This window comes from Anomaloglossus baeobatrachus, chromosome 2, assembly GCF_048569485.1.
Source record: "Anomaloglossus baeobatrachus isolate aAnoBae1 chromosome 2, aAnoBae1.hap1, whole genome shotgun sequence".
In the NCBI taxonomy this organism is placed as follows: Eukaryota; Metazoa; Chordata; class Amphibia; order Anura; family Aromobatidae; genus Anomaloglossus; species Anomaloglossus baeobatrachus.
In genome coordinates this window covers 543,369,970-543,392,971 of record NC_134354.1, presented here as the reverse complement: position 1 = coordinate 543,392,971, position 23,002 = coordinate 543,369,970, and positions in this window count along the sequence as shown.

Here is a 23,002-nt window from a genome sequence, read left to right as displayed (position 1 = left end):
CAGTGGGGCAGGACCACAGAATTATCAATCACTATATGCTGAAATGTCTATTTGTGGTAGGATCACAGAATTAGCAATAAGAAGTTACTGTATATGCTGAAATGTCTATTTGTGGCAGGACCACAGAATTATCAACCAGTATGTATATATTGAAACATCTATTTGTGGCAGGGCCACAAAATTATCAATCAGTAATTATATGCTGAAATGTCTATTTGTGCTAGGCGTGCAGTTATCAATTAGTATTTATCTCCAGTGATATATATGTTTTGAAGTCACACACAAGTGTCAAAATCTATTAATCTCTGCTGAGATACTGTAGCATAGAGAAAGATTATAGCTAAATTTTCTGAAGGTAACAACAGTCAGCAATCTGTAGGAAGTGTACAGGTATTTGCTTTGAATGACTTCAGCACATCTGCGGCCACAGGACATCACTAATCTTTTACACTGCTCTGTTATGATTTTGAACAACTCTTCTTCCAGTGTCTTCCACAGTTCTTTGACTGTTGTGGGTTTCTTGGCCAATACTTTGTCACCAAGGATTTTCCAGAGGTTTTCTATTGGGTTTAGATTAGGACTCTGGGATGGCCATTTCATTATTTTCTGTTTGAAGGAACCCATTTTGCTGTGTGACATTGTTCTACAATAAAAATTGCTGGCTGATTGAGTGATGAACGCAAGTAATGAACCATGTGTTGTTGAAGTAGGTTCTGATACATACTTGCATTCACTTTGCCATATAGCCGTATGAGTGGTCCAACTCCTGCTGCTGCAATAAACATTATCCAAACCATGACACTTCATCCACTATCTTTAACTGACATTTTAACACACTATGGGTTGAATCCTTCCCCAGTTTGTTTCCTTTTACCTCTGCTGAGATAGTGTGTTAGGACCTCAGAATTATCAATTAGTATTTACATGCTGAAATGTCTAGTTGTGGCAGGACCACAGAATTAGCAATCAAATCAAAATATGTATGTTGAAATGTCTATTTGTGGCAGGAGCACAGAATTATTATTTAGAATTTATACACTGAAATGTATGTTTGCGGCAGGACCACAGATTTATCAATTAGTATTTATCTCCAGTGATATATTTGTTGGAGGCCCTTACAAGTATCAAAATCGTTTTATGTCTGCTGATATAGTGTGGCAGGACCACATAATTATCAATTAGTATTTATATGCTAAAATGTCTGTTTTCTTCAGGAATACAGAATTAACAATCAGAATTTATATTTATATTTGGAAAAAAAATTTGTGGCACAACTACAGTTATAAATTAGTATTAATCTGTAATTAGTATCTACTGAAATGTCTATTTGTAGCATCAGCACAGGATTATCAATCAGAATTTATATGGTGAAATGTCTATATGTGGCAGACCACAGAATCATCAATCAGCATTTATATGTTGTAATGTTTACTTCTGGCAGGACCACAGAGTTATCAATTCATATTTTCTGATGAAATATCTTTTTGTGCCAGGAGCACAGAGTTATCAATTAGTATTTATCTCCAGTGATATTAATGCAGCAGCACCCTCCCCAGTCTTTAGCAGTCTGAAAAGGATTCTGACTTTGCATGTTTGCTTGTTATATGCAGAGGGACATGTGGCTTAGGTAGCCAATAACACAAGCCCTTGTGTCTGAACGTTATGGATAGTTGCTGCGCCCTGATTGGCCACTGGAACAGCCACACAAATTAAGAAAAAATTAAGCAAAAGTAAAAAACCAGTCTGCCACTCCTTTGACCTATCCCCCCCCATGTCCCCTCATCAAACACCTCCCCCCCAACTCATCATCCAGCACCACTATCCTAGCCAAAATCATAATAAGGTAGCAGAAAGCATAAGTGCAAAAGCGAACAGTTACCATACAAATGAAAATTTTGCTAATTTTAAGGAAAGTGTTCGGGAATACGAAGCCAAATATGAATGGGCAAGGCATGTGCCTAATTTGAGATTTGGTAACTTTTTCAAACAAGTTCACTCATCTCTATTCAGGACATCGAACTTCAGGCAGGAGAACAGACTTCAGACAGGACAGCATACTTCAGACTGGATACAGGGATGGGTGTAGGATTTACACTGGTACCAGTACACAGGGACACATGCAAGATGGGTCCAGGAATACAGAAAGGAACACAGGGAGGTTGGATCAAGGAACATAGACAGTGTGTTGTCAGAACTTCAGGAGATACAGAACTGGTTATAAGCAGGACTGACCAGAGCCAGAGCAACAGGCTGGACCAACACAACTGGACTAGTTTAGAAAACTAATGAATTGCTCAGGCCCCTTGCAACAGAGGAGGGAACTTTTAATACCTGGTGCAACCCAACAATAGGCTGGGCCACCTTTGCAAAGTGTGTACACTTCCCCTTAAAGGGATAGGAAGGGCACACTCGCATACCTTTTGCTGGAGACCAAGAAACCTTTACGTTGCATTCGCTTCTTTGTAAAGGTAAATCCCTTTCTGTTATTTTCCTTTTATTATATAATGGACTTATTTATAATTATTGAAAAAGTTTAAAGAGACATTTGACACATGCTTTATAATAATTTTGTAGCTTTACTTTTCTATCTGCTGTATTTGCAGTTTACATAATAAGAGATTCTCTTTAGTCATCTAATCAATTTATTGATGAAAGTCAAAGATTATTTTACCCAGTAAAATATCCACAGGATAAACCAATGACATTGTCACATTTAATTCTCAGTAAAATCAATTGATTTATCATTTTGTAAAGAATGTAGCATACTGTGCAATTACAAATATGTGTTTGAAGTCGTTACTGAAATAAGAATAGTAATACACATGCAAATTAATGGTGTCCAATAAGGATGTGATTAAAACAGCTCCCATTTCTCAGAAAATGTATTAAGATCCTATCAATTAGTAATTATATGCTGAAATGTCTATTTGTGCTAGGCACACAGTTATCAATTGGAATTTATCTCCAGTGATATATATGTTTTGAAGGCACACACAAGTGTCAAAATCTATTAATCTCTGCTGAGATACTGTAGCATAGAGAAAGACTATAGCTACATTTTCTGAAGGTAACAACAGTCAGCAACTTGTAGGAAGTGTACAGGTAGTTGCTTTGAATGACTTCAGCACATCTGCAGTCACAGGACATCACTAGTCTTTTACACTGCTCTGTTGTGATTTTGTACAACTCTTCTTCCAGTGTTCGTGGACTGTTGTGGGTTTCTTGGCCAATACTTTGTCACCAAGGATTTTCCAGAGGTTTTCTATTTTTTTGCCAAGAGCCAAGGTTTAGCAATGGACTTGGTTGAACTTTGACTGTCACTGTCAGTGTCAGCCTGCTTCTCGCTCTGTATAGATAGTTATGGAATGGGGTGGTGGGGCTGTAAATTAAAGATTATAGTTAATAATGAACATTGTCATTATACTTGCAGGTCCCACGATGCGTCCTGCAGACGCTTTCTCCCGACCGCTTCTGCTTCCGGGTCCAATCATTACCTTCCAGCGGTATTCACTGCACTGCTAGTTTCAGGTTACTCCAGCATGCGTGGGCTCCCGCCATATTTTGATCGCCAGCCAGGTAAAACCAGGAAGCTTGGGGTTGGGATTGTCAGCGTGGTAAGGCTCAATCATTCTGGGTACCCCATGCTAAAAACTGCGGCCCGACGCCGCCCCTGGAAATGGCGCATTGTTTCTTAGCGCCATTTCCAGTTGCTTTATCCGGCTCATCCAGCAGCCCTGATGACAGTGGCATGCTGGGTAATAAAGGGGTTAATACCAGCTTTGTATTCTCAGCTGATACTAAGCCCAAAATTCATGGTATCATGCCAAATCAGAAATCGCTACCATGAATTTCTAGTAAACAGTAAAAAAAAAAACACAACACATAAACATTTTTTTTTTTGTTAGAAATAAAACAAAAAAAAATTTAGAGACTCCATCTTTATTATATAAAATCCTTAGTCCGATGTAGTCCACAGGGAGATGAATGTCAGCTCTGCTTCATTGCTCTGTACATACAAGCACCTCTACAGAGTGAGAAGCAGGCTGAGGGTACGGTTCCACTTGCGTTTTGCACAGACGAGTGCAATCCAATAAAATATGGTATTGCTCTCACTCTAGTGCAAAACTATGAGGCAGGGTCCATCTGCGATTAATTTCTCCATCCATAGTGGCATGTGGAATGAATCGCAGCATGCTGCATTTGGCTGTGAGTCTCGGCTCATGCACCTCCATGCAAGTCTATGGGAGCGCGTTAAACATCGCACTGCACTCGCATGTAACATTACTGCAGTGAGAAGTATGCAGAGACAGGCAGCGGAGCAGATGGGGAGAAAGTGATCCCTACCTCTTCTTCGCAGCTGTGACCCGATCAAGTCAAGCTGCAGACAGGGTAAACGTTGTGTTAAAGCAACAGTTTTTAAACATATAATGCTAACTCACCAGAAATATTCAAGTTGTTCTGTTTCACTTCCCATCTCAGCTGCATACATGTATTGTAAACCTTTCATTATTGGCTGCTATCTTAAGGAACCTCCCATTTGACAATGTGTTTAGTACATGCTCTCATGCAGGGGCAGACATATGATTGGTGCCACCTGTACAGCTGCACCAGGGCCCAGAGATCAGGGGACTTATTTCTATATCTAAAGCATGAGGAATAGTGCATTATGATGGACTCTTGCGCTGCATAGGGCCCATATATTATTTCTGCACAGGGGCCTTTTTCTGTCTGTGTCCGCCAGTACTCTCATGTGTAGACAGCAGGTTATTAATCTGATTACTGAATTATAGTATGACATAATTACCTCACAAATCCCGCCTAGCCACTGTCAGACGTCTCCTTTTTCCTTAATATGTCTTTCACTATATCCACAGATATCATTTTTCCTTAACATCGCAACATAGTGCATTAGACTATATAATAATTAGCTTTCAATTTCTAAAACGTTGCACATCTTACAGAAGCAGACTTTGCTATCTGTACGTGCTATCTATTGAACCTCGAATGTATTTCTTCTTTTTTAACATAACTTTATTGATTTAATAGTTCCACTCAAAAATGGTTACATTATACTATGTAGCATTCTATGTCTATAAATGTTATGTACTTCTTAACATTATGTATACATTTGTATAAATGTTAAGAAATAGACAATGTAACAGGTGAATGCAGTGCCCCATAGGGTAGGTGGTTAACCTACTCGTTGCCGGGCCATTGAGGGTCGGGTCAGGCGATGTCATGGGTAGCCATGCCCGGTTCCGTTGCGCTGAGGCGTACAGCAAAAGGTAGGGAAAACAGGGTGATTGGGAGAGTTTGTCGTGACGCCACCTGTGGTATGCGGCCAGGGATTAGCCACCACTGCAGAATTCCCCACCGGGGCAGGTGTTATGGCTTGGTGTCGCTCCCAACAGACGGATCAGGCCTCGGGTAGATGACAACGGTTGGCAGTCCCTTGGAAGCTATGAAGCGCAGGGTGATGACGTCGCTAAACAGAGTCTGAGTCAGGAACTGCAGTTCCAGGTTCTTTTGCTCACTGATTTAAAGCTGCATGCAGGTGCTGGTCTCTGCCGTCGTGGGCTTCGGTCAATCTCAAGCAAGTAAGGGGCCACCACCGATGTTTGAAGAAAGAGAGAGAGTGTGTCTTTTTTAGAGATGAGCGATGTTCGAGGTTCGCCAATTTCATGTTTGAGTGATTTTGGGGGGTGTTCGAGTCATTCGACGAACTCGAACGATTTGGTAAAAGTTCGATAGTTCAAGTTACGTTCGAGAACGGTTCGATCAACAAAAAGCGTAGCTAGTTACTAGCTGGCTTCTCACGGTAATAGTGTGAGTCACTGTGAATCATGATATTTGTGAGGGCCAGGGAGGACTGGTAGGCCCAGGAGGTGGATCCACTGGGCCGAGCACCCCACTTGGAGGGCAGGGTACACGGTAGCTGGAGAACTAGCGTGGCAGGAACGGGAAGAACCAAGTCACCAGGGTCATGGAGTCCCATAGGACAGTACAGGAACAGGTGCAGGTATCAGAAAGCAAAGACAGGACCAGGTCACTAGGGTCACAGCGTAATTTAAGGCAGTAATACAGGAAACAGGAACAAAATGACCTGAGCACCTAGCTCACAAGACAAAGCAAAGAAACACAAGTGATGATCAGGCCCCGCCCACATGGAAAGGCCAGTCTTATATACCCAGCACAGCCTCAGGTCATTTCCTGTTGCAGCAGTGCTGGGCCTATAAGACCAGGTGAGTGGGCGCAGCCCGGTCCTATACAGAGGCATCAGAGTCAGACTCCTGAGACCTGGAACAGGACTCAGGGGAGCAAGAGCGGGAGCGGCAGGCGTGACTGGTGGACGCATGAACTGGACCAGTGAGCAAGGAGCGGTGGTGCAATGATGAAACTGGATCAGTGAGCACGGAGCGGTGCAATGCAGGTGCAACCAGATCAGTGGGTACGGAGGGGTGCCTGGATGGTGAAACCGGCTCAGTAGGTAAGGAGCGCTGTTGGGACACCGGGAGCGTGACAATATTATCAAAACGCAGCGTATAGTGTGCGGGGGGGATGGGGTTTAGAACGGTGCTGCTGCTGAGTGCTGAAAGAATGCCGATCGCCTTTTTTTTTTTTTTTCTAACCGCGTGTACAGTGGGGTGGGCCAGGCTGTCAGCAAATCACAGACAAACACACAGCAAAGTGGATTTTTGCCAGACAAGCAAGGGCATGTGTCATATGCTGTGCATGTCACATGTCCTTGCCCTATAAGATCCGACAATTTTCCCCATCACCGCCATTATCTCTCTGCTGTGCGTGGGTGACAGTCTCTGCTCCCGCTCCCGCTCCTGCTGCTGCTGCTGCTATGTGCGCTATAGATATACAGTGCAATCTACACTTTAGGGATTAGGGACTACTTGTAATTTCAGCCCTTTTCAGGACTACATTACAGCTGTTCATAGGCATTGTTGCTAGGCAGGTCCGTGCTAACGCTGTGCTGGGCTTTAGATAACAGCGTCTGGCTACATCAGCTCAGGCAATTCCTTGCTGCATTTTTTCATTGGCAGGGATAGAAAGTGAGGCTTCCTTTGCTGTCCTGCTACCTACAGCACCTCTGCATTCTACACACCTGTCCATTTTTGCTACGCAATTTTTATAGTGAACAGTGCTGACACTTAAGGCTGCTTTACACCAGACAATCTAGATCGTCGGGGTCACGGTTTTTGTGACGCACATCCAGCCAGCGATGACGGCCTGTGTGACACCTCCTAGCGTCGCAGTATTGCTCACAAATCGTGAGTCGTGTACTGGTCGCTAGGTTCCATAATATCGGTCCTGAAATCGGGCGACGGTTGTTCATCGTTCCCGTGGCATCACACGTCGCTCCGTGTGACACCACGTACCTGCCTCCCGCATCAGCCGCCGGCTCTATGTGGAAGGAAGGAGGTGGGCGGGATGTTTACATCCTTCTCATCTCCGCCCCTCCGCTTCTATTGGCCGGCGGCCGTGTGACGTCGCTGTGACGCCGAACGTCCCTCCCACTCCAGGAAGAGGACGTTCACGCCCACAGCGAGGTCGCACGAGAGGTAAGTATGTGTGACGGGGGTTACCGACTTTGTGCGCCACGGGCAGCGATTTGCCCGTGACGCAAAAAGGACGGGGGCGGGTAAGATCGATTGTGAAATTGCACAATCGGTCGTACCGTGTAAAGCAGCCTTTAGTGGCATACTAAAAGTGTCTGGGATACTAACTTAGTGTTCCTCTGGTGCAAAGCAAGGTACACCACCTCTGCATTGTAAACATCTTCCCATTTTTGCTACGCAATTTTTATAGCAAACAGTGCTGACACTTAGTGGCATACTAAAAGTATCTGGGATTCTAGTTTAGTGTTCCTCTGGTGCCATGCAAGGTACACCACCTCTGCATTCTACACACCTGCCCATTTTTGCTACGCAGTTTTTATAGCAAACAGTGTGAGACTAAAGGGTGCTTTACACGAGACTAGCTATTGTGCGATGCATCATCAGGGTCACAGTTTTCGTGCCGCACATCCGGCATCGTACACGACATTGTCTTGTGTAACACCTCTGAGCGACGCAGTATCGCTCACAAATTGTCAGTCGTATACTAGTAGCTCAGTTTCAAAATATTGTTTATTTAAATGGCGCCAGTTGTTCATCCTACACGGGGCAGCACACATCGCTCTGTGTGACACCCCGGGAGCGATGAACTCAGCTTACCTGCATCCCGCAGCACCCGCTGGCTATGCAGAAGGATGAAGGTGGGCAGGATGTTTACATCCCGCTCATCTCCGCACCTCCGCTTCTATTGGCCGGTGGCTGTGTGACATTGCTGTGATGCCGAACGTCCCTCACCCTTCAGGAAGAGGATGTTCGCCGCCCACAGCGACATCGCTCAGCAAGTAAGTACGTGTGATGGGGGTTTCACGACTTTGTGTGACACGGGCAGCGATTTGCCCGTGACGCACAAACAATGGGGGCGGGTACGATCGATTGTGAAATCGCACGATCAGTGGACTCGTGTAATGCAGGCATTAGGGGCATACTAAAAGTGTCTGGGATACTAACTTAGTGTTCCTCTGGTGCCACACAAGGTACACCACCTCTGCATTCTGCACACCTGCCCATTTTTGCTACGCAATTTTTATAGCAAACAGTGCTGCCAGTTTTAGGGCCATAGTTGCATTGTCAGGTATAGTCAGTGTTGGTTCTTCAGCTGCCAATAAAGCTAGACCACCTCTGCATTGTACACCACCTCTCCATTTTTGCTACAAAATTTTAAGTGTCCAATCTGGTCACAAACAAAATGAGTGGCAAAAGGACAGATGCTGGTGGAAAGGGGAACAGGCGTGTTGGAAAGGGAAAAAAGTGTGTGTCCGTAGGGGAGGTGGTAAAGCTCTCCTCCACCTCAACTTCAACATCCAAAAAACAACAGTCCTCTGAGTTGTCACTCCAATCGCACTTGCTTTCTCCCAGCTCTCAAGTCTCCACCCGCCCTGCAGAGTATGGTGTAACAGAGATGGGTGACTCTGCAGAGCTGTTCAGTCACACTATAGGCTGGGAATCAGAGGTCTGCTCCCAAGCTACAGTGAGTACAGACCAGGAAATGGTCTGCAGTGATTCTCAGAAACTTTGTGAGTCTGATTCAGGCCCTGATGACCAAGTTTCTGAGCATAATGTAGACCCTCATTCACAAACTGTAACACCTCTTGGTGGAGACAATGAGGAACATACTGATGACGATGAGACTCAGACACCTGATTGGAATGACAACTTAACTATTCAGTCAGGGCAGGAAGAGGTTAGGTCTGAGGGCGAGGGGAGTGCAATCACAATGGTTGATGATGACGTTCTAGATCCAACTTACTGTCAACCCACAGTCAGGCACTCAAGGAGGTCAGCAGAGGCGGTGGAGGACGATGATTCTGATGACGAGGTTAGCTTGCGCCTTTCAGGACAAAGACGGAGTACTGGAAGCACGTCAACAACTGCATCCTCAGCCACAACTCTGCCTCTGAGCACAAGTCGTTGTGGCTCTGCAGGTCGCATGGGCTCTAATAGTTGCATTGCCTGGTCCTTTTTTGACATTGCAAAGGATCACCTAACTCATGTGATCTGTTGGCTTTGTTGCCAATCTGTAAGTAGAGGCCAAAAACTGACTAGTTTGACTACTTCGTCCATGAACTGTCACATGAATAACAAGCATAAGTCCCAGTGGGAAGCTCACTGTGCTACAATGTGGCCTAGCGGAGCGGGCAACCACTGTCTGCCCCTTCAACTGCATCCGCACGCTCTTCATCCTCTATGACTGTGGGGACAGCTGTCACATATGTTTTTCTATGCAGACCTTCCACCTCTTTAACCGAAACAGGCAATTGGCAGGTCATCATCAGTTGTTTTGGGAGGGGAAACAGGTGCTGTTGTAGAGCTCTCTCAGACATCGAGAGCACCAACTTTAGATGAAGGCAATATCATGTCTCCACCTGCACTTTCCTCACAGACCAGAAGTTTTCCAGGGACACCCTACTCCACACCGTCTCCGCACAGCAGCCAGATCTCGGTCCCTCAGATGTGGACAATTAAAAGGCCATTTCCTGCGACCCATGACAAAGCTAAGAGGTTGACTTTGACCCTCTGCAAGCTGTTGGCTACAGAAATGCTACCTTTCCGCCTGGTGGACACAGAGGATTTTCGAGACCTTGAGTCAGTTGCAGTACCCCAGTACCAGATGCCCAGTTGCCACTACTTCTCTAAGAAAGGTGTGCCTGCGCTACACCAGCATGTCGCACACAACATCACCGCTTCCTTGAGAAACTCTGTGACAGGGTGCATTTCACCACCGATACTTGGACCAGTAAGCATGGACAGTGGCATTACATGTTGCTGACTGGGCACTGGGTAACTATGGTGCGAGATGGAGAAGAGTCTGCTGCACAAGTCTTGCTGTTCCCATGAGTTGTGCGTCAATCCTCTGTATGTGGAAGTTCCTCCACTGCTTCTGCCTCCTCAATCTCGTCTGGGTCCTTCACCTCCACCCCAAACCTGCCTGGTCAGGCCAACTGCATTTTAACTGCGCACAAGGAATCCCTCACACCTCCTTACTATTCTGGCAGAAGAGCTCAACGGCACAGGCAGTCTTTACCTTGAAATGTCTGGGAAATAAGAGTCACACAGCTGAGGAGTTGTGGTCAGCTCTGGAGGGTGAGTTTAGAAAATGGTTGTCTCCACTCAACCTGCAGCCAGAGAAGGCCGTATGCGACAATTCTGCAAACCTGGGTGTGGCCCTTCGCCGGGGCAAGGTGACACACGTGCCTTGTATGGCTCACGTGTTGAACCTTGTTGTCCAGCAATTTTTAACCCACTATCCCGGCCTAGATGGGCTTCTGCACAGGCCACGTTCACTCTCTGCTCACTTCCGCCATTCAACTGGCGCAGCTGACTGACTTGCATCGCTCCAGAAGTCTTTCGGCCTGCCGGTTCATTGCTTGAAATGCGATGTGCCGACACGCTGGATTTCGACTCTCCACATGTTGCAGCGACTGTGGCAGCACCGCCGAGCCCTGGTCCAATACGTTATGACGTATAGCCTGGGCCAACGAGATGCAGAGGTGGGGCAGATCACGCTGCTGGAGTGGTCTCAGATCAAGGACCTATGCACCCTTCTGCACAGTTTCGACATGGCGACGAATATGTTTAGCTGACAATGCCATGATCAGCATGACAATTCCAGTCATTTACATGCTGGAGCATACTCTAAACACTATTCAGAGTCAGGGGGTGGGACAAGAGGAAGGGGAGGAAGTACTGGGCGATTCATATGCGGAATGGCTATCAAGATCTGCAAGGTCCAGACGTTCTGCATCACCAAGGCGGCAGGCATGGGACGGTGGGGGAGAGGGATTAACAAGGGCGCATGGTAGCAGCCAAACTGTTGAGGAAGGTGCAGGAGCCCAGGAACAAATGGAGGATGAACTGGCGATGAGCATGGAAGACTCATCAGATGAGGGAGACCTTGATCACATTTCTGTTGTTCGAGGTTGGGGGGAGAGGGCAGAGGAAGGAATCATGATTCTCACCTCGCCGCCACCACCACACTAAGGACTTGGTCCTCCTGGATGGGCAAGACACATGAGCACCTTCGTGCTGCACTACCTACAACATGACCCTCGGATTGTCAGAATTAGAAGTAATGCTGACTACTGGGTTGCCACACTCTTAGATCCCCAATACAAGTCAAAATTTGGCAAAATAATTCCTGCCATAGAAAGAGACGCACGTATGCAGGAGTATCAGCAGAAGCTGTTACGCAATCTTAGCTCGGCTTTTCCACTAAACACCAGTGGTGCACAGAGTGAATCTCACAGGAGTTTCTCCAAGGGAATATCGATGCCATGACTCTGCAACTAGAGCCTTGTTCATTTTGAGCTTCCAATCTGGAAAAATAGCCTGAGCTCGCCACTTACGACTTTGAGATCTTGTCGTGTCCCGCAGCCAGCGTTCTCTCGGAACGTGTCTTCAGTGCTGCTGGGTGTGTGCTGACAGATAAGCGAACGCCTCTGTCCAGTGACAATGGGGACAGACTAACGTTCATCAAGATGAACAAGTCATGGATCCGCAAGGACTTTTTTACCCCTTTGTCATCCTGGGGAGAGTAAAGGGTTGTGGATTTTTGATTGTGCTTCATGCAAATCAACTTAAGTGGTGTCTGTGGCCCAATTTTTGGAAAAAAGGAGACTCTGGTTGGAGTCCCCTTGCTGTGTTTTACATGATTTTAGAAGGGCATGACATGCCTATATCTGTGTCTTCTCCTCCTTTTACTCGTCCAGCTCTTTTGTTTCAGCATGAGCATATGTACTTATCACTTTTCCATGTGTTTGTGGTGTCTTCTGAGTTGTTTGTCACCTTTTGGACACCTTTAAAAGATGTTTTCGATGTGTTTGTATGTGTTTATGTTTGCCTGCCATTGTTTTCAATGGGGTTCGAGAGTGTTCGTCGAACGTTCGTCAAATGTTCGACGAACACACCCGCCGTTCGATGAACCGAACCGAACTCGAACACTAGGGGGGTGGCTCATCTCTAGTGGAGACTGTTTTATGTGTCCTCTAAGATACTGTCCCCTCTCTTCCCTGTAGATATTTGTACAAGTCCCGTCTTCTTGCTATCTCTAAGACTGAAAGAAGGGAGAAGGCCTCAGCCAACATAGCTTATACCAGAAAGCAACATTTCAGCACAAGTCCTTTTCTTCATAAAGTAAAATGATTGTGTAATAGAATTAGCATACGTAACAGGGGGAGGGGAGAACTATGAATACCCACCCCAGCCTTCAGCTGCTGCAGCTGCTGTCACTCAACAAGCTGGTGATTTTTCAAACTTTACTTGCTTGTGTTTCAAAACCTATACATCCTAGCTGACAACTAAAGGTATGCATAGAATCAGCATGATAGTGCCAATATAGCACTGGCTTTTGGTTATATAGGAAGATCCTGGTGATTGGTGCGCTTTAAAATTATCTCCTTTTGTCTTTGGACTTCATTAACAGAATGCAAACTTTCTTGTACTTCAATAATGCTCAATAATTAATTGAATGATTTCTCAGAAAATTTCTAGAAGAACAGTTTTACTCAAAGTACAAGTGCAAAGTTACAGTAGCTAATAAAAAATGAGCTTTGCTTCTGAGCCTTTCACATTGGAAGCCATAAAGAACAGCCATGCAGCTTAACTGTTTGCATTATTTACAATTACAACCGATTTCCAGAGAGAAATTATACCAATAAATTTGATATGCAGAGTACCTCTGTCCTGCCAATAAGTAAAACCTGTAGGCAAAATTGCCTTTTCCCAACTCCAAATGTCCAGCCATTTTAACCCAATCAGTACTGGCAGCCCCTAGTATGTGAAGCCCAGCTGAACAATATGCAGGCCATTTTTTTTCATCAAGCTGAGTGCAGTATTTAAAGCTTTTCATATTTGAGCTCTAAAACTGTGAATAATATTAACTATACAAATCTGACAGTGGGTACGTCTTCATATTGCTGCCAGAAACCAACTGTATTTAATTCTATTGCTCATATAATAAACCAGATGTATTGAAAACACTATCTTAATAAACATCAATTAAAAAAAGAAAACAGTTGATATTAAAGTCGCACTAGCATGCTATTTTACTGAAAAAGAATTGTAAAGTGCATGTAAACATAATAGTTAAACTGTATGTCTTCATCTTTTCCAGCCCAGTGAATACAATTGTGTGGAGCAGACGATAAAAATTGCACCGAATAGCTGTTCTCTTTTTTTATTGCTTGTCAAATTACTGCTGTGACACCCATGGTTGGTGGTAATATTGTGATCCACTGCAAGCAAAGGAGCGTTGAATGGGAATTTTTCATTGAGTTTAGGCAGTGTACCATAAGATGTTGCATGAAAACACTAATTTTCTCAATATACAATGGTAGGCATTGTGTTTACCAAAGAGAATCAATGTTGCTGCTAAACATATTCAATTAGGAGCATTCTCCACACTTTATTTAATTGTATTCTGTTACTGATAACATAATAAAAGAGCAGGGAATAGGTAATCTGCAGCATCATCTCTACTTGGTTGAGCTACACGCAAGGAGAGATACAGTTTAGAAACGTGACTGTAAAATAAATACCTTAATCCATTTGGATCATTACTATATTAAGCTAATTATGTGCTTAGATTTTAAGCAACTTTTTTATTTTATATTCCTTTTCATCATATTGCAACAGTCTCTGATAATGGTATAATGCAGATGTAGTTAGCATTTTGTTCACCCAAGGCAAGGGTTCACTTTGCTACTCTAGGCATATACTTGAATTTCCGAGCTAAAGAAAGCAGATTGTGGTTGCTCCTCTACACAAAGAAACTAGGGCAGATAGGCAGGAGAGTCCTAGCCAAGGAATAGAAAGAGTCTTGTCTTTATTATCACTAATTATATTAGTTTTTAGTATATTAGTTGCACAATTGAAGAATATATCATTTGATGTTTCAGTCACCTCACATATCTTCATCAAACATCGGATTGCAGCTGGGTTGGTAGTATATCGGTCATAGTGCATGAAGGATAGTGGAAATACTGTGAAGGAGTAATGACCTTATTTTTGACTCATGGTAATCTCAAGAACATTTACTAATCCTTAAAGTACATCTCTTTTCTCTGGGCATCACAGACTTAGCGCTATTTTGGATCTCCTCATACTTATCCAACCGAACTTTCAATGTCTCCCACTCTCACACCACTTCCTCATCTCACCCCCTATCTGTCGGGGTCCCCCAAGGTTCAGTTCTTGGACCCCTGCTGTTTTCCATTTACACCTTCGGCCTGGGACAGCTCATAGAGTCCCATGGCTTTCAGTATCATCTCTATGCTGATGATACGCAGATCTACCTCTTTGGACCTGACATCACCTCCCTACTAACCAGAATCCCACAATGTCTGTCTGCTATTTCATCCTTTTTCTCTGCTCAATTCCTAAAACTGAACATGGACAAAACAGAATTCATTGTCTTTCCTACTCCTCACTCAACTCCCTTACCTGACATATCCATCAATGTCAATGGCTGCTCACTTTCCCCAGTGCCACGCGCTCGCTGCCTGGGAGTAATCCTAGACTCTGATCTCTCTTTCAAGCCACACATCCAAGCCTTTTTCACCTCCTGCCGCCTCCAACTCAAAAATATTTCCCGGATTCGTACATTCCTTTCCCAAGAAGCTGCAAAAACCCTATTACATGCCCTTATTATCTCTCGTCTGGATTATTGCAACCTCCTGCTCTGTGGCCTCCCTTCTAACAGTCTCGCACCCCTACAATCTATTCTAAACTATGATGCCCGGCTAATCCACCTGTCCCCCGCTACTCCCCGACCTCTCCTCTCTGCCAATCCCTTCACTGGCTTCCCATTGCCCAACGACTCCAGTTCAAAACACTAACCATGACATACAAAGCCATCCACAACCTGTCTCCTCCCTACATCTGTGACCTAGTCTCCCGGTACTTACCTACACGTAACCTCCGATCCTCACAAGATCTCCTTCTCTAGTCCCCTCTCATCTCCTCTTCCCACCATCGCATCCAAGATTTCGCCCGTGCCTCCCCCATACTCTGGAATGCTCTGCCACAAAACATCAGACTCTCGCCTACCTTGCCAAGCTTCAAAAGGAACCTGAAGACCCACCTCTCCCGACAAGCCTACAACCTGCCGTAACCCTCAGTCTGATACAGCGCCGCACAATCAGCTCTACCCTCACCTACTGTATCCTCACATATCCCTTGTAGACTGTGAGCCCTCACGGGCAGGGACCTCTCTCCTCCTGTACCTGTCGTTGTCTTGTACTGTTTATGATTATTGTACTTGTCCCTATTATGTATACCCCTTTCACATGTAAAGCGCCATGGAATTGATGGTGCTATAATAATAAATAATAATAATAATCTCTTTAATCTATGTATTAAAACAAAGCATAATAAATGGAAACAGAAGAAATAATGAAGCAGAGTTAAGGAGGCTTTGGTAACAGAAGGATTGGTCCCTTTATGGTTCTGAACTTATTGCTGATGTACACAGCATATTGTCCAAAATCAGTACTAGTTTCATTATCATTTATTAAGTTACATTTTTTTCTGTTCTCGCACATTCAGGTGCCACTTGCCACAACTATGACATTGATCTACTATGTATGTTCTTCCTAATCTGGTCAATGAACGTGATATCCAGTTGTATAAATGTGCCACTTAGTTTTATCACTCCTGTGCTACAATGCATAGTCTGTAACAGTGTTATGAACATAACCCCTCTCACACATGGGTAATGGAAAAGAGGACCTATTACAGGGAGACGATGCACCCCCACGCAACTAGTCTCTGTATAGACTGGGAAGACCCTAACCACACAACTAAAAATACCACCTCAAACCTGACTCCATAAAAGGCCATCAATGGATTTCTCATACCTACCTGAAGAAAGGGAGGCCGCAACACAATTCAGCAGGAACTCAACTGGTGTTTATCCAACGTAAACCTCTGTGCTGAAGAGTAGAGTTGAGCGCGGTTCGCGGTTCTCCAGTTCGCAGTTCAAGTGATTTTGGGGGGTGTTCTAGATCAAACTAGAACTCGAGCTTTTTGCTAAAGTTCGATAGTTCTAGTTACGTTCGAGAACGGTTCTAGCAGCAAAAAGCAGGGCTTTTTACAGCTACGGTGTGCCGGAGCCATCGCTGGCAGCCTGCCAGAAGCTGGTAACCAAGATAAACATCGGGTATCCAAGCAAAGTGCTTTGGTTAGTAACCCGATATTTATCCTAGTTACGTGTGCAGGAAGCCGACACTTCCCCGCTCAGCTCGCTCCGCCCCCTCCTGTACGCGGCATGTACACATACATACACACATACACACACACACTCACACTCACCTGTCCCCAGCCATGCAGTCCACGACACTGACGTCCTCAGTGCCACATGACCCCGCTAGGCTCCACGCACTTCGCACTCTGCCGCCAGCACACATGGCTCCGCCCACCTGGCACTCTGCACACATGGTCCCGCTAGGCTCCGCCCACCTGACACTCTGCACACATGGTCCCACTATTCTCCGCCCACCTGGAACTCTGCACACATTACCCCGCTAGGCTCTGCCCACCTGGCACTCTGCACACATGGCACTGCTAGGCTCCGCCCACCTGGCACTCTGCACACATCGTCCCGCTAGGCTCCACCCACCTGACACTCTGCACACATTACCCCGCTAGGCTCCGCCCACCTGGCACTCTGCACACATTACCCCGCTAGGCTCCGCCCACCTGGCACTCTGCACACATTACCCCGCTAGGCTCCGCCCACCTGGCACTCTGCACACATTACCCCGCTAGGCTCCGCCCACCTGGCACTCTGCACACATTACCCCGCTAGGCTCCGCCCACCTGGCACTCTGCACACATTACCCCGCTAGGCTCCGCCCACCTGGCACTCTGCACACATTGCCCCGCTAGGCTCCGCCCACCTGGCACTCTGCACACATCGTCCCGCTAGGCTCCGCCCACCTGGCACTCTGCACACATGAGGCTGCTAGGCTCCGCCCACCTGGCACTCTGCACACATGGTCCCGCTAGGCTCCGCCCACCTGACACTCTGCACACATGGTCCCGCTAGGCTCCGCCCACCTGGCACTCTGCCCACATTACCCTGCTAGGCTCCGCCCATCTGACACTCTGCACACATGGCTCCGCTAGGCTCCGCCCACCTGGCACTCTGCACACATTACCCCGCTAGGCTCCACCCACCTGGCACTCTGCACACATGGCACAGCTAGGCTCCACCCACCTGGCACTCTGCACACATTACCCCGCTAGGCTCCGCCCACCTGGCACTCTGCACACATGGTCTTGCTCGGCTTACCTGCGGTGATGAAGTCCCGACCTCAGCGCTGTCACTGTCCTCCATGGCCGCCGCTTGTCACATCACCTTCTCTCGCTTCCGACCCGAGACTGACTAGCGGTGACGTCACGGGCCGCTCGCGATACTTGGCTGTGAAGATGATTGAAGTCAGTGTGCAGGAGATCAGCGCAGGTAATGTACCTAGCTGACAGCAGCACTTGTCATCCCCTGCAGTGACCTGGGCTGACCCATTGATGTTAGCTCAGGTCACTGCACTGCTCTCCCAGCCAATGGGGAACATCCTGCTCTTCATTGACTGGGACAGTGTGGATCGTCATGGGAACCCCTTGGATTACACCAGACCTGGATTTGTTTTTCTTTCTAATAAATTGGTTAAAGAGGGAATATATTGGGGAGTGTTTTTTCAAATAAAAATGTGTTTGTCGTCTATTTTTTTTATTACTGACTGGGTTGGTGATGTCGGGTATCTGATAGATGCCTGACCTCACCAACCCCAGGGCTTGGTGCTAGGTGACATTACACATCTGGTATTAACCCCATATATTACGCCGTTTGCCACTGCACCAGGGCACGGGATGAGCTGGGGCGAAGCACCAGGATTGGCGCATCTATTGGATGCGCCACTTCTGGGGCGGCTGCGGCCTGCTATTTTTAGGCTGGGGAGAGTCCAATAACCATGGACCTCCCTAGTCTGAGAATATCAGACCCCAGCTGTCTGCTTTACCTTGGCTGGTGATCCAATTTTGGGGGGACCCCTACGTGGTTTTTTTTAATTATTTATTTAATTTAAAATAACAGCGTGGGGTGCCTCAGTTTTGGATTACCAGCCAAGGTGAAGCTGCCAGCTGTGGTCTGCAGGCTGCAGCCATCTGCTTTACCCTAGCTGGCTACAAAAATAGGGGGAACCCCACGTCATTTTTTTTTCATTTTTTTGGCTAAATACAAAGCTAAGCACCCCTTAGTGCCACATGAAAGGCACTAAAGGGTGCAAAATTACAAAATGCAGGAGAATGGGACATTATGTGTCTTTCTGCCATTATAATGACAGAAAAGACTGACATGAAGTGTACAAGCACTGTAAAATCACCAGAGCGCTCTACGCTGTGAAAAGCAGTAGAAAATGGCACTGGAGTGAATATGTGACCGCCTCATGTAGGTTGAAGCTATGGATCCTGGGTAAATTTATGTATTTTCCCTCCTTCAGTTTTTTTGCAGTACGCAAAAAAAACAGAAGGCACACGGATGACAAACAGATGACATACGAACCGTCTACGGAACGGAAACGGATGCCACACGGATGCACCCGTGAAAAAAAACGGACTGTTTTTTGCAGACCGCAAAAATGGATCGGTCGTATTAATGTAGCCTTATTCTGATCTGCCGTTTATAAACAGCAGGCAGAAATAAGTGAATAGCGCCCCCCAGCGTCAGAAAATCTCCGGGGTTTCAGGCGTAGCTGAGACCCTGGAGATCATGATTCAGGATGGTTTTTCCGGTCCCCGCTCACGTGATCACAGGTATACACCGTACACCGATGACCACGTTACAGTAAATGACAGTGTCGGTAAAAAATTATTTATCTCCCATCTGGCATGAACAAACATGATACATCTCCTACCCGGTCCCCTCCGGTCCCCCGATGTCGCCAAAGTGCACCCCCTGATGCACTCCCAGAAATCCAAGATGGCCGCGCGCATAGCAGCGCGCCGGCCGCATTCACCCTACTCCTCTGATTTCTGTCGCATGTGCCATGACACATGCGACAGAAAACTCCTTCCCAAGGCCCTGCCAGGTCACCCCCTATAACCCCACCGGTGTTCCCCGGTGTCCCACGGTACCTGTGCAGTGTTGATCCCCCGCGGCCCTCTCCTTCACAATAGACGCTGCCGCATGCACAGAGCGGCATGCACAGAGCGGCTGTCAGCTCAAGTTCTGGTGTTCAGACACAGTGAGTGGTGGTTATGCATCTGTAAGCTAAATGGGTGGCACGGTGGCTCAGTGGTTAGCACTGCAGTCTTGCAGCGCTGAAGTCCTGGGTTCAATTCCCACCCAGGACACCATCTGCAAGGAGCTTGTATGTTCTCCCCGTGTTTGCGTGGTTTTCTTCCGGGTACTCTGATTTCCAAAGACATACAGATAGGGAATTTAGAGTGTGAGCCCCAATGAAGACAGTGTGTCCAATGTATGTAAAGCGCTGTGGAATTAATAGCGCTATATAAATGAATAAATTATTATTATTACTGCAATGCCCTGCTCATGAGGTAAGGAACATAGTTGATCAGGAGAGCTATATACTACATTTCCAAATGGAGGCATTTGATTTTATAGTTGCTCTGCTGAACGACTACCAAACAGGAGAATCCGTTATACGCCACAAGAAAACACATCTAAATAGCGAGCTCTGTTGTTTAGTATTCATTCAGCTGGATAACTGGACTTAAAGGGGTATTCCATCTCCAAGATCCTATCCCTAATATATAGTAGGTGGAATAGCAATAATATCAGCAAATACCATTATTTGGAAATGTAGAATAGTTCTCCTGATTAGGCATGCCCTTACCTCATGAGCAGGGCATTGCAGCTTTGGTAGCAACCGTTACGACATGGACTCTGCTGCTGTGGACCTGGGGAGAGTGGGTGCAGATTCATTGCACCCACACTCCTCACATGGAGGGTCTGCACTCCTAGAAAATGGGGGATACGTTCCCGTTTTTTCCTTACAATACATTTGTGAAAGAGGGAATGTTTTGGGGAGTTTTCTTTCAAATAAATTTTTTTTGTCGATTTTTTTTTGTTTGCACTGACAGTTTGTGATGTCGGGTATCTGATAGACACCATGACATCACAAACTGCTGGGCTTGATGTCAGGTGACTTTACAACTAGTATCAACCCCATTTATTACCCCGTTTGCCACTGCCCCAGGGCACGGGATGAGCTGTGGTGAAGCGCCAGGATTGGCGCATCTAGTGGATGCGCCACGTCTGGGGTGCCTGTGGCATGCTATTTTTAGGCTGTGAAGGCCCAACAACTATGAACCTTCCCACCATGAGAATACCAGACCACAGCTGTCCGCTTTACCTTGGCTGGTGATCCAATTTGGGGGGGACCCTACTTTTTTTTTGTAATTAATATTATTTATAAAATAATTATAAAAAAAGAGCCTGGGGTGACCTCCACATTGGATCCCCAACCACGGTAAAGCTGCCAGCTGTGGTTTTCAGGCTACAGCCGTCTGCTTTACCCTAGCTGGCTATCAAAAATGGGGGGACCCAACGTCATTTTTTTTTAACTATTTTTTAAATTAAGAAAATTAATGGGCTTCCCTGTATTTTGATTGCCAGCCAAGGTAACGCCAGGCAGATGGGGGTGGCAACCCATAGCTGTCTGCTTTATCTGCACTGAGAATCAAAAATACCACGGAGCGCTACATCATTTTTTTTAAAGATTTATTTTTACAGCACTGTCATGTCAGGCAATCAAAATACAGGGAAGCCCTTTTTGTTTTTAGTTATTTAAATAAATAATTAAAAAAAATATATAGGGGCTCCCGCTGCATTTTTTGTATTGCTAGCTAAGGGTAATCCAAGCAGCTACTGGCTGCTAACCCCCACTGCTTGGTGTTACCTTCACTGGCAATGGATAATCCAGGGAAGCATTTTTTATATTTTTGCCAAAAAACTACAAAAAAAATGACGTGCGCTTCGCCATATTTTTGTATGCTAGCCAGGTACAGCAGGCAGGTACGGGCTGCCCGTAACCCCCAGCTGCCTATTTGTACCCGGCTGGGAATTAAAAATATAGGGAAGCCCTTTTTTTAATTAATTCATGAATTTTATGAAATAATTAAAAAAAAAAAAACGATGTAGGCTTCGCCCCATTTTTGTGTCCAGCCGGGTACAACTAGGCAGCTGGGGATTGGAATCCACAGCACAGGTTAGCCTGAGGTTTCTGGGCCCCTCTGCTGTGAATTGCAGTCCGCAGCCGCCCCAGAAAATGGCGCTCTCATAGAAGCGCCATCATCTGGCGCTGTATCCAACTCTTCCAACAGCCCTGGAGCCGGGTGGCTTGTTGGGTAATCATGAGTTAATACTGTCTTTGTTTTACTAGCCAGTATTAAGCCAGAGATTCTTAATGTCAGGCACGTTTGACCCGGCCATTAAGAATCTCCAATAATGGGTTAAAAAAAAACACCACACAAAGAAAAAATACTTTAATAGAAATAAATACATAGACACATTAGAGACTAGAGTTGAGCGCGGTTCGCGGTTCGAGGTTCTCCAGTTCTAGGCTCGAGTGATTTTGGGGCCTGTTCTAGATCGAACTAGAACTCGAGCTTTTTGCAAAAGCTCGATAGTTCTAGAAACGTTCGAGAACGGTTCTAGCAGCAAAAAAACAGCTAATTCCTAGCTGGCTTTCCGCTGTAATAGTGTAAGTCACTCTGTGACTCACACTATTATGACATTTCAGTGTATAGTGTGCGTGAACAGCGCCTTCAGATCACTGCTGTTTGTATAATGGCGATCGCCATTTTTTTTTTTCTTTCCTTGTCTTCCTTCCCTAAGCGTGCGCGTCTTGTGGGGCGGGCCAGCATGTCAGCCAATCCCAGACACACACACAGCTAAGTGGACGTTTAGCCAGAGAAGCAACGGCATGTGTGATAGGATGTCCATGTCACATGTCCCTGCATTATAAAACCGGAAATATTCCTCCAGGACGCCATTATCTCTTCTGCGTCCTTGGTGTCAGACATCACTGGCGCAGCTCCGTCCTGAGTCCTATCGCTGATACAGCTGTATGCGCTCCATACACAGCGCTGGACAGCATAGGGATAGCACTTTCTATCAGTCCTTTTAAGAGCTCGTACGGGCAGGGTCAGAGTTAAGGTGACAGGTCCTGAAAACAGCGACAGCGTCTGTTTAGCAAAGGTCAGGGATTTCGTCGCTGCATTTCCCCATTAGGAGGGAATGGAAAGGCAGGCTTCCTTTCCTCTACCCAGAGCCCCACAATCCTGGCACTGTACCCTCCTGTCCTCTGCACACTCCAACTCATTATAACTAAGCCATTATACTAGCAAACACTCAGTGTACC